Here is an 11898-nt window from a genome sequence, read left to right on the forward strand (position 1 = left end):
AACGTCAATTGAAACGTGTATGCGAAAACCGAGATTAAAAAAATAAATAAATAAAAAATCCCTGAAAATTACCGAGGTCCAGACCTCGCTTTCCTCATAGCTGGCTACGGCTATGGCTGGTATCACAGTGGTATGCAACGGAATGTGAATGGGATAATCAGTTACTGTAGGCTGTAATTTTGACATTTGGGCTCACCTTTCTTGGGAAAGAAATAAGTAAGCAGTTGCTTTCCTTCATTTTGTCTCTCTTGCCTTTCTTTTCTTTTCTGAAAGCCTGATTTTTTTTGGATGACATCTTTCATGTGCCGGCTGCTGCGTTTAATGCCTAATAATGAAGTGAGTGAAATTTATGGCGCATGTACAATCAAAAGTCCGCCAGAGGGCGGACTAAACCAATGCGCACTAATAATGGGGGTGTCTGATATAGATTATAGCCTATTTGCAGGCTGGGATATACATTTCAACAGATGTATTTCCAGAGAACATTGGATTTTTATAAATTACCAACATATATTGATATTATTTAAAAAATGATTTTTAAAAAACGAAAGAAGAAGAAAATTTCCCTTAGGGCCCCCCCTGTAGGCTGGACCCTGTGAATCAGTCTGACTTTTCCCCCCTGTTCGACGCCGCTGCGGCGGGACGCCGGCTGCAGGCGCTCCGCAGCTGGGCCGCGGCTCCGTTTCAGCTGCGGGGCGCCTGTGGCATGGTGTCCTGCCGAGAGATCGCGGCGCCGGTCCTCCATGAGTTCCGTCTGGATGACGGCCGCCTCGGCAGCCCAGGCCCACCAGGACCCAGCCCGACGACCCGCTCGGGAGGACCGGTGTGAACGCTATTTTATGGTACTGAAAACAAATAAATAAATACAGAATTTGCAACTCATTTTTTCTGGCCCACAGAAACAAAGAGAAAGTGTTATCAGTCACCCTGAGACTCTCTCTCTAAAACCTAATAATCAAGTTAGAAATCTCGGGGTAATATTGGACTCAGACCTGAACTTTAACAGCCACATTAAATCTGTAACATCAGCAGCTTTTTACCATCTAAAAAACATTGCCAGAATCAAAGGAATAGCGTCTAAAACAGACTTAGAAAGACTGATCCATGCGTTTGTCTCCAGCAGGTCAGACTACTGTAACGGCCTGCTCACTGGGCTCTAAACAGGCTGTAAGACAGCTGCAGTACATCCAGAACGCTGCTGCTCGAGTCCTGACTAGAACCAGGAAATACCCCCATATTAGTCCTGTGCTCAGGTCTCTGCACTGGCTTCCTGTCGCTCAGAGAATAGACTTTAAAACAGCTCTGCTTGTGTACAAGTCTCTTCATGGTCAAGCACCAAAGTACATCTCTGACATGTTAGAGCCATATGAACCACCTCGGGCTCTGAGAACCTCAGGGAGGGGTCTCCTGCTGGTGCCCAGAGTCAGGACGAAACAAGGTGAGGCTGCGTTTCAGTTTTATGCTCCTAACATCTGGAACAGTCTTCCAGAAGATGTGAGACAGGCCTCAACTCTGACAATGTTTAAATCCAGGCTGAAAACAGTTCTGTTTAGCTGTGCATATGACACCTGAAAGTATTTTATCTGCACTCTTCACTTTTAAATTAATTAATTAATGATTATTTTTTATATTTTTATTTTTCCCCCTCTTCTTTGATTGCTTTTAACTGTGTTTTAATTTTTATCTTTTAAATGCCTTGTCTTTATGTAAAGCACATTGAGTTGCCTGTAGTATGAAATGCGCTATATAAATAAAGATGCCTTGCCTTGCCTTTAAGCATTTAGCACAACCCCATGTCACATGATGACATATTAGAACTGTACAGTTGCTCTATTATAATATTTTTTTCACTTTGTATGTCTTTCCTTTTTTTTTTTGCATCCCTAAACTTTCGCAAAAGCTGTGCATTCAACAAGGCTTGGGATGGTGTACCTCAAACAACCATCGTTCTGGTAAACTGAGTGTGCATGAGCATTTACTACATTAAATGCACACTTTTCGCGACCACTTGAACACAAAGCACATCTTGATACCATCCAAGATAACTTAATTTCGAGTGAATTATATTTGTTGTATTTATTTATTTTTGAACAGACGTGCTAAGGACACAAAGTGCCAGACGACCAAACAAGGGCCAAGTGTCCACAGATGACGATCCTGTGTAGTGTAATAATGAAGGTAAGTGTCACATTAAGTAACAGCTGAATGTCTTAATACTAGGGCTGGGATTTTAGCGCGTTAATTTCGATTAATTAACTACACACATATTAGCGCGTTAAAAAAAATAACGCATTTTAATCGCACACTATAATTTTTTTTTTTTTTTTTTTATAAATACAGACGGATGGAAGCATCGACAAGAGCGTGGTTGTGGGCAGATTATGCAACAAGAAATTTGCGTATCACCGCAGCGTATCAAGCCCAGAGGCGGCGCTAAGGGGTTGCTTGCGGTTGCTATAGCAACCCCAAGAATGTGCTCAGCAACCCCATAGCTACCCCAACTTTGGGGCTAGAGGCAGGTTTACTGCTCACAAAGAACAGAAGTGCAGTGCAACAACGACAACAATATTAAGAAGTAAAGAATCACGTATGTTGCTGCGTGGTAGCCTATCCCCGTTTTTCGTTCTTTAGCTGATAAATATACATATGGAAAGGTATAAAACACCAGCTTTACTAGTGAAACGGCTATCCACATTGTTCCTAGATCTACAGTAGCTGTGGTGATGTCATTCTACAGTCAGCCAATCACGTCTGTTCTAAATTACCCGGGGAAATCGGAGGTCTAAAATAATATTTCCATAAAGCAGATTTATGAGATAAATAGAAACCCTATTTAATTGTATTCTCAGTTTAATTAGTTTTTGAATGGTCATATGTTACAGTTTTCCTCTCATTTTAGCACCCATTCACTCATAACATAGCTAAACTGCTATTCTAAATGGATATTTGGCGATTCTAACTGGAATATGGCGATTTTGAGAATGTCCTTCTTCAAGTAACACAAATAAGGTAGGAAATCCCAGTTGTTTTTCACATGCTCGCCGAAACACTATTATCAAATAGTCTTCTAGTGACTTGGTTTGTTAGTCGACTCTAGGTGCGTGCAGTCTATCTAGAGCTACTTGCTAAGTAGCCTAGTGTCAGTGCAGTTAGCACCATCTTTTGAAAATAACGGACACAGTTTTTACTTTATGTTAGGTTGCCAGCGTGCTTCCTCTGCCATAATGTGATGCGAGTAGATTGGCTTGAGTAGGCTATGTGTCCGCTGTAGCAGCGGACAGACTGGTGTGAGCAACAAGTTTGAACGTAATGTTGTGCCTGTGTGATTTAGCACTGTACGAGGCTACTGTTGGAAGCCCGCCGGGTAGAACTATCTCTTGAAAGTTGTCGCCTACAACTGTTGTGCGTTGTGCGGGGGGGGGGGCTGTTTTGACTAGCAACCCCTCACATTCATGCAGCAACTGCATAGCAGCCCCAACGAAAAATCGCTGGCGCCGCCGCTGATCAAGCCTCAAATATCACCTCAACGCTAAACATGTAGCAGCTAGCGTGGAAGCTAACGGGGGCCCAACGCAGCTTAACATCCAAGATTCTATATACTGTGTTTTCATGCATGCTACATTCAGATTTCAAATAGGGATATGTTCTGTGTTTGTTGAAATATTGTTGAAAATGTTAATTTTCTAAAGGATAAAGTATATGCGATTAAAATGCGATTAATTTCGATTAGTTAATTTCAAAGCCTGTAGTTAACGCGATTAAAAATTTTAATCGAGTCACAGCCCTACTTAATACACAAACTCACTTCTCCTCTGCATTTTTGTTTTTCTTCAAGGAGTTTAAAATGTCTTCCCTTTGTGTTAACTTATGACACATTGGGCCTCATGCAAGAACATTTTCGTATTCTTTTTCTAAATTTCTCTCACTTTTTTCGTACGAAGGTCTCGTACGAACACGCTGCGTCCGATTCAACGAACGCTCTTAACTTTGGAAAAAGTGTGTAAACGACCTGCATAAATGATCAATGCCACCCGTGCATAACCGAAGAAATGTTTTGATATGAAAATGGCTTAAAAAAAATTCCGGCATGGGCAGGCACTCTATGACTGCAACTAAACCGTGCAATCAGTTGTTGCCTCATCATGATGGCACTTTGATGGGGTGGTCCATGAGGGAGTTCTACCATGGGTGATAAACTGATGAGAGCTTTGATGACCAAGGGGAGCGCACACCTCACAGAGGACTGGGACACCCCCGATCTGTCTCCAATCTCCCTCTGAAAGGTTCCAGTGGCCAAAAATCCAAGGGTGGTGAGGACCTGGTCGTGTGGTGGAATTGGGTTTGATCGGCGTGTTTCTCTCTGGAGTTGTGGCTCTAGCAAGCTGCATATTTGCAGCAGAACAGTCCTTGGCAATCTAAGGCCCAATCCCAATTCTATTTTCTACCCCTTCGCCTACCCCTCGCCCCTACCCCTCGCCCCTTCAAACGTAGGGGTAGGCGAAGGGCTAAGAATGTCACCCTTCGAATTGGGACAGCACTTCACACTCACGAACGTAATAAGTCCGCGCCGTCAGTTGTTACGTAACCAAAAGCGACAGCTTTAGCCAGAAGTAAACAAACATGACCGGTGCTGTGGTGTTCGCGCTGTCCTGGGCTATTCGGATATTTTTAGAAATATCTGCGTCGAATCGACGGAGTGCCATCAGGCGAAGGCGTCTTCGACATGTGGGAGCATTGCTGGATCTTGTTACGGTATGTAGAATGATAAATTAATTTAAATAACGTGTGTGAGTGAGCAGCTGGTAGCTTCCAGAGCCGGCGTGTGAATATGATAATGTGTGTGTGTGTGTGTGTGTGTGTGTGTGTGTGTGTGTGTGTGTTTGAAAGTGCTTCTAACTGTACATTTGTGATATCGTGTAATATAGAAACAATTTGCTTGTCTCGTTGGATTTGCTGATTTATTGACTGGAGTAGTATCCTAACCTGGCTAACCTAGCTGAAAGCATAAGCTAACGTTTAGCCTTTGTTACTCGCCTCGTTCCGTTTGGGATAAACATGCAGCTCATGCGTTTTTGAAGCGGTTTTCTTTGTACCAGGTTCAGATTTGATGACTTAAATAAATGCACTGCATTGTGTGTGCTATCAATGTGTTGGTTTGGGAGGATGAAAGCCTGATCTTTCCATGTTTTTCTTTCCAGCAGACGGGTCGTCCTACAAATTATTGCCCATTGGACCACAACATGTACCCCAATTTTTTTGTTATCCCTTGTATAATAAATCTCTTCATACCAATTTCCGTTCCAGTCGTTCATATGATGTTGATGTGATAATCATGCTCACAAACCTTTTGTCCTTAATTTCTTTTATTAGGCTCAAATTACAGACTGGTAAGGCAGCTTGTTTTCAGAAATAACAGCTTAAAGTGTCTGCTGTAAAGTGTCTGCTGCAAATATGGACAATAAACAGTATGAATATAAACAGTATGAATATAAACGGGCAACAGTGCAATCATCGAGAACAAGATGACTGGAGCAGGAACAGCGAAGGTGCATGGCACATCGGAGGTGCTGCATGGGCTCAGTGATGTTCTGGGGGAACAAGACATGACATTATAGCATGTACTTTCATCCATTGTAAAAAATTTAAAAAAGGTGTTTCAGAATGCGGTAGTGGTGGCTGTGTGTACAATAGGTGCATGGCGCATCAACTCACCGTAAAGTTTGTCTATCATGCGCTCAAATAGAGCTAAAAAGCGCTCCGTTTTCTGCTCGTGGCGCTTCTGCTCCTTCAGGCTCTCCTGTATCAGGTAATCCATTATGGGATTGGACTTCCTACTTCTTTTTGGGGATGGGGATGACTTTAGAAACAGATCTTCGTTTTCGGCGCTAAACCTGATCAGGCTCTTTGTGCTTGAGTCCCTGTGAATCAGTCACGTATATGAATACTTGTGATAATAGGTAGCGAAATGACGCTCATGTCACTCAAAAGGAACTTCTGTATGGTTAACCAACTACATTGCTTGTAAATACTCATGTTACAATTTAAAAAAACAACTCTTTCGCAGCACCTTCACATGCATTGACCGATTACTCCATGTAAAATAGCGACTTTTCCCATGTGCGTTTATAACAGAAAATAACTACACATTGCCACCATGTTAAACTCACACAATACACCAGTTATCACAACCTAAAACGATTAAAACAGTTAAATTATGGCAAAAAGATAGAAGAACTTACATTTGTGTGGTGCTCTTGCTTCTGCCATTTTTAAAAAGACTCACGATCTCCCGGTAGTCGCGTTGTACTCTGGGAAATATATCATACCCCTTCAAACGGAGTCTGCCTGGCCGAAGCCCTCCGTTTCAAGGGCTACAACGGAGGGGTCGGGTTAAGGGGAAGGGCTTTGGAAGAGTATTGGGACAACACTACCCCTTCACGTGAACGCGCAAAACGGAGGGGAAGGGGTAAGGGGTAGGGCCAAGGGGTGAATTGGGATTGGGCCTATATCACCATGTCAGACATTCATCTGTCTCCACAAGGATATCTACACGGTCTCGGAACACACGCTTTCTCCCAAGAGCCTGATGCGCTAAGGCATCCAAAAGTAGCAAGTCAGCCGCTGGTTACGCTTCCCATTGACCTTGTTATATACAGTCGAATTAACCTTCAATTAGGAGAGGCGTCTGGCTGCAGACATGCACTGTGACGTCACCTGCACTGTGAGGACCCGAAGCGACAAGCGAGGAGCACGTATTTTTCGTTCCCCATTTGAACTGTGGAGACGACGAGGTGAGTAAAAGTCGAGAGAAAACAACTTTCTTTCATACGAAGAAACAGAAACAGTCTTTATTCACTGGAACGTTACGTTGCACACTATATACTCTAAAGTTATATTAATTTTAAAGAATCAGGGTTTTTTTAAAACTTTTGGCTAGTCTTCAGCGTTGTTATCGTATCGATAGTGCTCACTTAAATGTGCCATTTTTCGTATCGCTAGTGCTCACTTGTATAATTTTGTTTGACTTATTACGACATTATTTGTCTCTTACAGATGCATATTTCAATAACTATATACTGTAAAGTTATATTAATTTTAAAGAATCAGTTTTTTTTACTTTTGGCTAGTCTTTAGCGTTGTTATCATATCGATAGTGCTCACTTAAATGCGCCATTTATATATATATAATTTAGTTTTACTTATTACGACATTATTTGTCTCTTACAGATGCATATTTCAATAACAACCGCCGGCACTACGCCCAAAATCGAACGCTGCACGTCATGTTGCAAACTGTTTCACTGCCCTCTGTGCCTACAATTTAAACCAGCAAAATTGTCCAAGCTGCAGAGCCACTTAGAGGCACATACAAAAGGTGGCATTTTATTTAAAGGTAGGCATAATGTATTTGTCTGTTTGTTTGTACTCATAAGTATTAGCCAACGCTACTAACTTCTGGCAGGTTGTGGTTTGGTTTGTAAAAGGGTAAAAGGAAAATAAAGGGAATGTAGGTTGCAGTGAAGAACATCTGACACCTCACTTTCTGTCTTTTAGAAACCTATCCCAGTCACTAAATCCTGGCAACTGGACAGAGAAAACTGGACTACAAATTCAGGTAAGAGTATAAAGTATGTATAATGCATGTATTCATATTAACAGTTGAGTACTCAGGAAGAAGAGCAGCAGGCAGAGGTCTCCAAGAGAGCCAGACTTGCTGATGTGGACACACCAGTGGAAGGCGTAAGCTTTTGCACAGTATTTATTGGTCAGATACTGTTGGTGTGGCAGCTATAGTACAGACATCTTTCTTTCTGTCTTTTCCATAGGACTCGGTTGAAGATCGCATTCTTCAAAATTGCAGACATGCAGCAGAGTGGGCTGATGCTGCGTGTACACCAAGAGCGACCTCTGCTACCTGGTAGCGGAGGTCGCTGGAGAAGCTTCGCTTGTGAATTTGCTTTGGTAGCTTTGGTAGCTCGTGACGTCACATTTAGAATGTTCAATTCTTAAAGGCCCCGCGGCTGTGCAGCACCCCCGCGGAAAAAAAAAATGAGGAAAGTGAGGGCAGGGACACAAAGAAACGTGTTGTAATTTACAATTTGTTATACAAAATATACATCACATTACAGATGATGTAAAACTACATTAGGTACACCTGAGAAGAGCAGGAATAGCAGAGGCAGCTGTGAAAAAGAAACTAAATTCGAAATAAAATCTGCAATAAATCCGAAATAAAACTTAATTGCAGTGAGAAAGGTATACGTGGGGTTACTACACTATTGTATTGAAGCACTCGACACGGCAATTGCAACAGTCTCAGGATTAAACGACTATTGTTTGGATAGGAACTAAAGTTTACACATCTGTTTCCGCGAACCCCGCGGATTGTCGGACCACTACAATCTGTGGATTGTCATTGGTTTTCGCCGAAACGCGTCATAGCTCATTACCATAAAGTTAGCTGGAGTTTAATCGCTCGAATCCGCTCTGGTCGCTCAGGAAGCTTCGCCACTGGAGAATCCGCTCTGGTAGCGCAGGTAGCTCACCCTCCATAGAGAAATAATGATTTCCGGCGCTCAGGTAGCGTAGGTCGCTCTTGGTGTACACGCAGCATGAGGCCAACAAACCACTGTTGTCTGCCAGAGTGGACCTGCCTGACGTTCTGGGCATGGGGGAGGAGGAACAGGCAGTGGTTGCTCTACAATATGGGAGGTTGTGGAACGAAGAACTGGACGAGGATGAAAGAGAAGCGATCCTGGAGCCTTTCAAAATGATATTTCACAATATTAACGACATATTGATATTTTGTGAACAGGTAGTCGACAAAAACAAAGATTTTTTGTCATATTGTGAATGTTTGACTGAATAAACACTACAGAACATTTGATCATGTTGTGACTTGGTGTGTTTTTTATGTTTTCTCATTGATCCCTTAATAATTTGACTAAGATTATACTGTAGATATCAAGAGTTAGGGTACTATTTAGTGGCACTAAGGTGTTCCAGCAGCACAAGAACATAATTGGCATAGACATAGAACCAAACATGAAATTTATGGTGGTTAAGGATAAAAATACAGAATAATACAACAGAAAAACTAATTGAAACAAAAAAAAAAAATATATATATATATATAAAGAGCAGTGCGATAAAGTCAAAAATTAAATGATAATGAAATAGCAGTGACTTACTCTATAGTACACATTAAAATGTACAGTATAGGCCTATGGCATCTTGTGAGATGTTGGCTTATGAATATGAGCCTAAGAGAAAATGTGTGCAGTGACCAAACAAAAGTTTACAATACAAATAAAAACAATAGACCGGGAATTGATAGATTTTATGTCGTACTGTTAACTAATTAATTCATTTGTGAGGACCTCTTGAAAAATATAGCGTTTAAAAATACGTGCTTCCGATACACACGCTTTTATTTTGAAAGGCTTCGAATCAACTTCCGGTCCTCACAGTGCACTTCCGGTCCTCACAGTGCAGGTGACAGTCTGCAACAGGGTCCTGACAGTGCAGGTCTGCAGCCAGACTCTCTTGTCAATTAGTGCATAATTTAAGTCAAACAGAAATATGTCAGCATCATTATGGGATATAATGTATATATTTATTTACGTTTGCTTCAAAGTAATTAGATATACATTCCATTAGTCAAGCAAACTTGATTCGAATATCAGACTGTTTCACTATTTTACAAAACACACTTTACTTTTATGCCATTCCTTGCAGTTGTTCTAAACTACTTTTTCCCCCTAACAATTTAATTAATTTAATCTTTTTCTTTTTTTAATGGCTTCCAAAAAATTTACAAACTGCATTACGTTTGGTATTGTTATGAGGATAACAAAGTCAATACTGTGATCTAGTGTTATAATTTGTCAACCTCTTGCTGAACACTTAACCTTGATTGGAGGATCAAGAAGAAGACCACCTCTTCTGGAAACAAGGGTACCCTTTGTAATACAATTACAGGGTTGAAGCAGGCTAAGCCCCTGTGTAATTGCACTCTTTTTACTTTAGTCCATGAGCCACAAATTTTTTAAATTCTCTAGTATTATTTTTGTGTAGCAGCCGCCGATACCCAAAGAACATTTTCATTTTATTGAATTTTTTTGTCTGCAGTTTTGTATCGCCATTTTAATTTCAGTATAGCAGCCTTGAGTGTTGCCTTATCTATCCAGCATGAGGCCAAATTCAGCGCGAATATAGACAGAATTAAGAATTTCATCATAATTAATGCTAAGCTTTTTTATAACCTTTTTACCCTAAAATTAGTGTGTATGTTTGGGCTTTTTAAACACTTGTACATCCTCTACAATAAGGAGACTAAATTATTTCTCATTGCCAGCAGTTATGTGTGAAGTTTTGATGTGTGGGTCAGGCAGGTTCAGACGGGTAATAGAATATATGGTCGATTTCGTGTTGGTCAGGTCAAAATGTGACAAAGGAGGGTGACAGACCCCTTTAAAACATTGATAGCAATAACATACCTTCCACTTCAACTTTCTCGGTCTTGTACTCTTTTTTTCAAAAATGGTACCAGAGGTAGCCCTTGCTTTCAGTTATTCTGCATTACTGACCCACAAAAGAATCTAAACCTACATTTATGTCATATTTCTCTGTACTCTAACAGACACACTGGATTAATCAAGTCAGATGATGAACAGCATCTGCAGAGTTACTTTACTCTGGGAAGTACCATGGAGCAAATCCTCTCCTCTTCAGGCTGACTGTAGCAGCAATTTACATTCCTGCAACAATCCCATCCAGGGAACATGCTTTCAGTTCAGCTGGTCATGTGTTTGTAGATTTAAATGTAAGATTTAAACAGGCAATCGGCTGATACTGTTGCACATATTTTGAGGTCACGTTGGCTGTTCCTGCTTGTGGTGTATTGTGAGGAAAATGAGAAAGACCTGGCTCCATAAACTCAGACTGCACATGCAAAAAATGTTTGGGTGTATTCATTTTGATATGCAATTATAAAAAGACTGCTCTCGTAATTAAAAAACTTTAGTAGAATTTGAAATATAACCGTTATGTCTAAGAGATCCGTTCAGATCGGAATACAGGAAATTAGCAGGGAAAACGAAAGGTGGAGGAATATGCTTCCATTTAAAACGAAGGTTGGTGCACAGATATCACAGTGCTGGGACAAACATGCAGCCCACACTTAGAGACTCTCTTCATAAACTGCAAGCCCTTCTATTCTCCCCAAGAATTCTCGTCGTTTGTTATGGTTGGTGTTTACATCCCGCCACAAGCTTGCGTAGTAGACGCGTTACAACAACTGGCTGATCGGTTAACAGACATTGAGGAAAAACATCCGGACTCTCTCGCCATTATTGTTGGGGATTTTAACAGCGCCAATCTCAGTAAGGAACTCCCTAAATACAGACAGCATATGAAGATTCCCACCAGGGACAAAAACACTTTGGACCACTGTTACACCGTTTTAAAAGATGCCTACCGCGCAGTTTCAAGGGCAGCTCTAGGACTCTCAGACCACTGTCTGGTTCACCTTATCCCAACCTCTAAGCAGAAACTGAAAACTTCTAAACCCGTGGTAAAGACTGTTAAGAACACTTGACTCTCTTGTTGACAGCACTATAGTTTCAATGCGTACAGCACTGGACAATGTTGCCCCTCTGAAAAGGAAGGTAATCAGTCAGAAGAGGTTGGCTCCTTGGTATAATTCACAGCTGCGTGCTTTAAAGCAGACTGCAAGAAAGCTGGAGAGACAGTGGCGTTCCTCTAATTTAGAAGAGTCTCAATTAGTCTGGAAAGATAGTTTAATAAGGTATAAGAAAGCCCTTCGTAAAGCTAGAACTGCTTATTATTCATCATTGATAGAAGAGAATAAGAACAATCCCAGGTTTCTCTTCAGCA

The 11898-nt window shown here is 41.2% G+C and overlaps 1 long non-coding RNA gene across 1 annotated transcript; it reads left to right on the top strand.

The window, feature by feature from the left end:
• Nucleotides 1-6715: 6715 nt before the first annotated feature.
• LOC142366873 (uncharacterized) lies at nt 6716-7615 on the top strand. Its single transcript, XR_012766897.1, has 3 exons — nt 6716-6791; nt 7228-7393; nt 7555-7615. It is a non-coding gene; the product is annotated as an uncharacterized LOC142366873 (long non-coding RNA).
• The last annotated feature ends 4283 nt before the right edge of the window (nt 7616-11898 follow it).

This window comes from Odontesthes bonariensis, chromosome 17, assembly GCF_027942865.1.
Source record: "Odontesthes bonariensis isolate fOdoBon6 chromosome 17, fOdoBon6.hap1, whole genome shotgun sequence".
NCBI lineage: Eukaryota > Metazoa > Chordata > Actinopteri > Atheriniformes > Atherinopsidae > Odontesthes > Odontesthes bonariensis.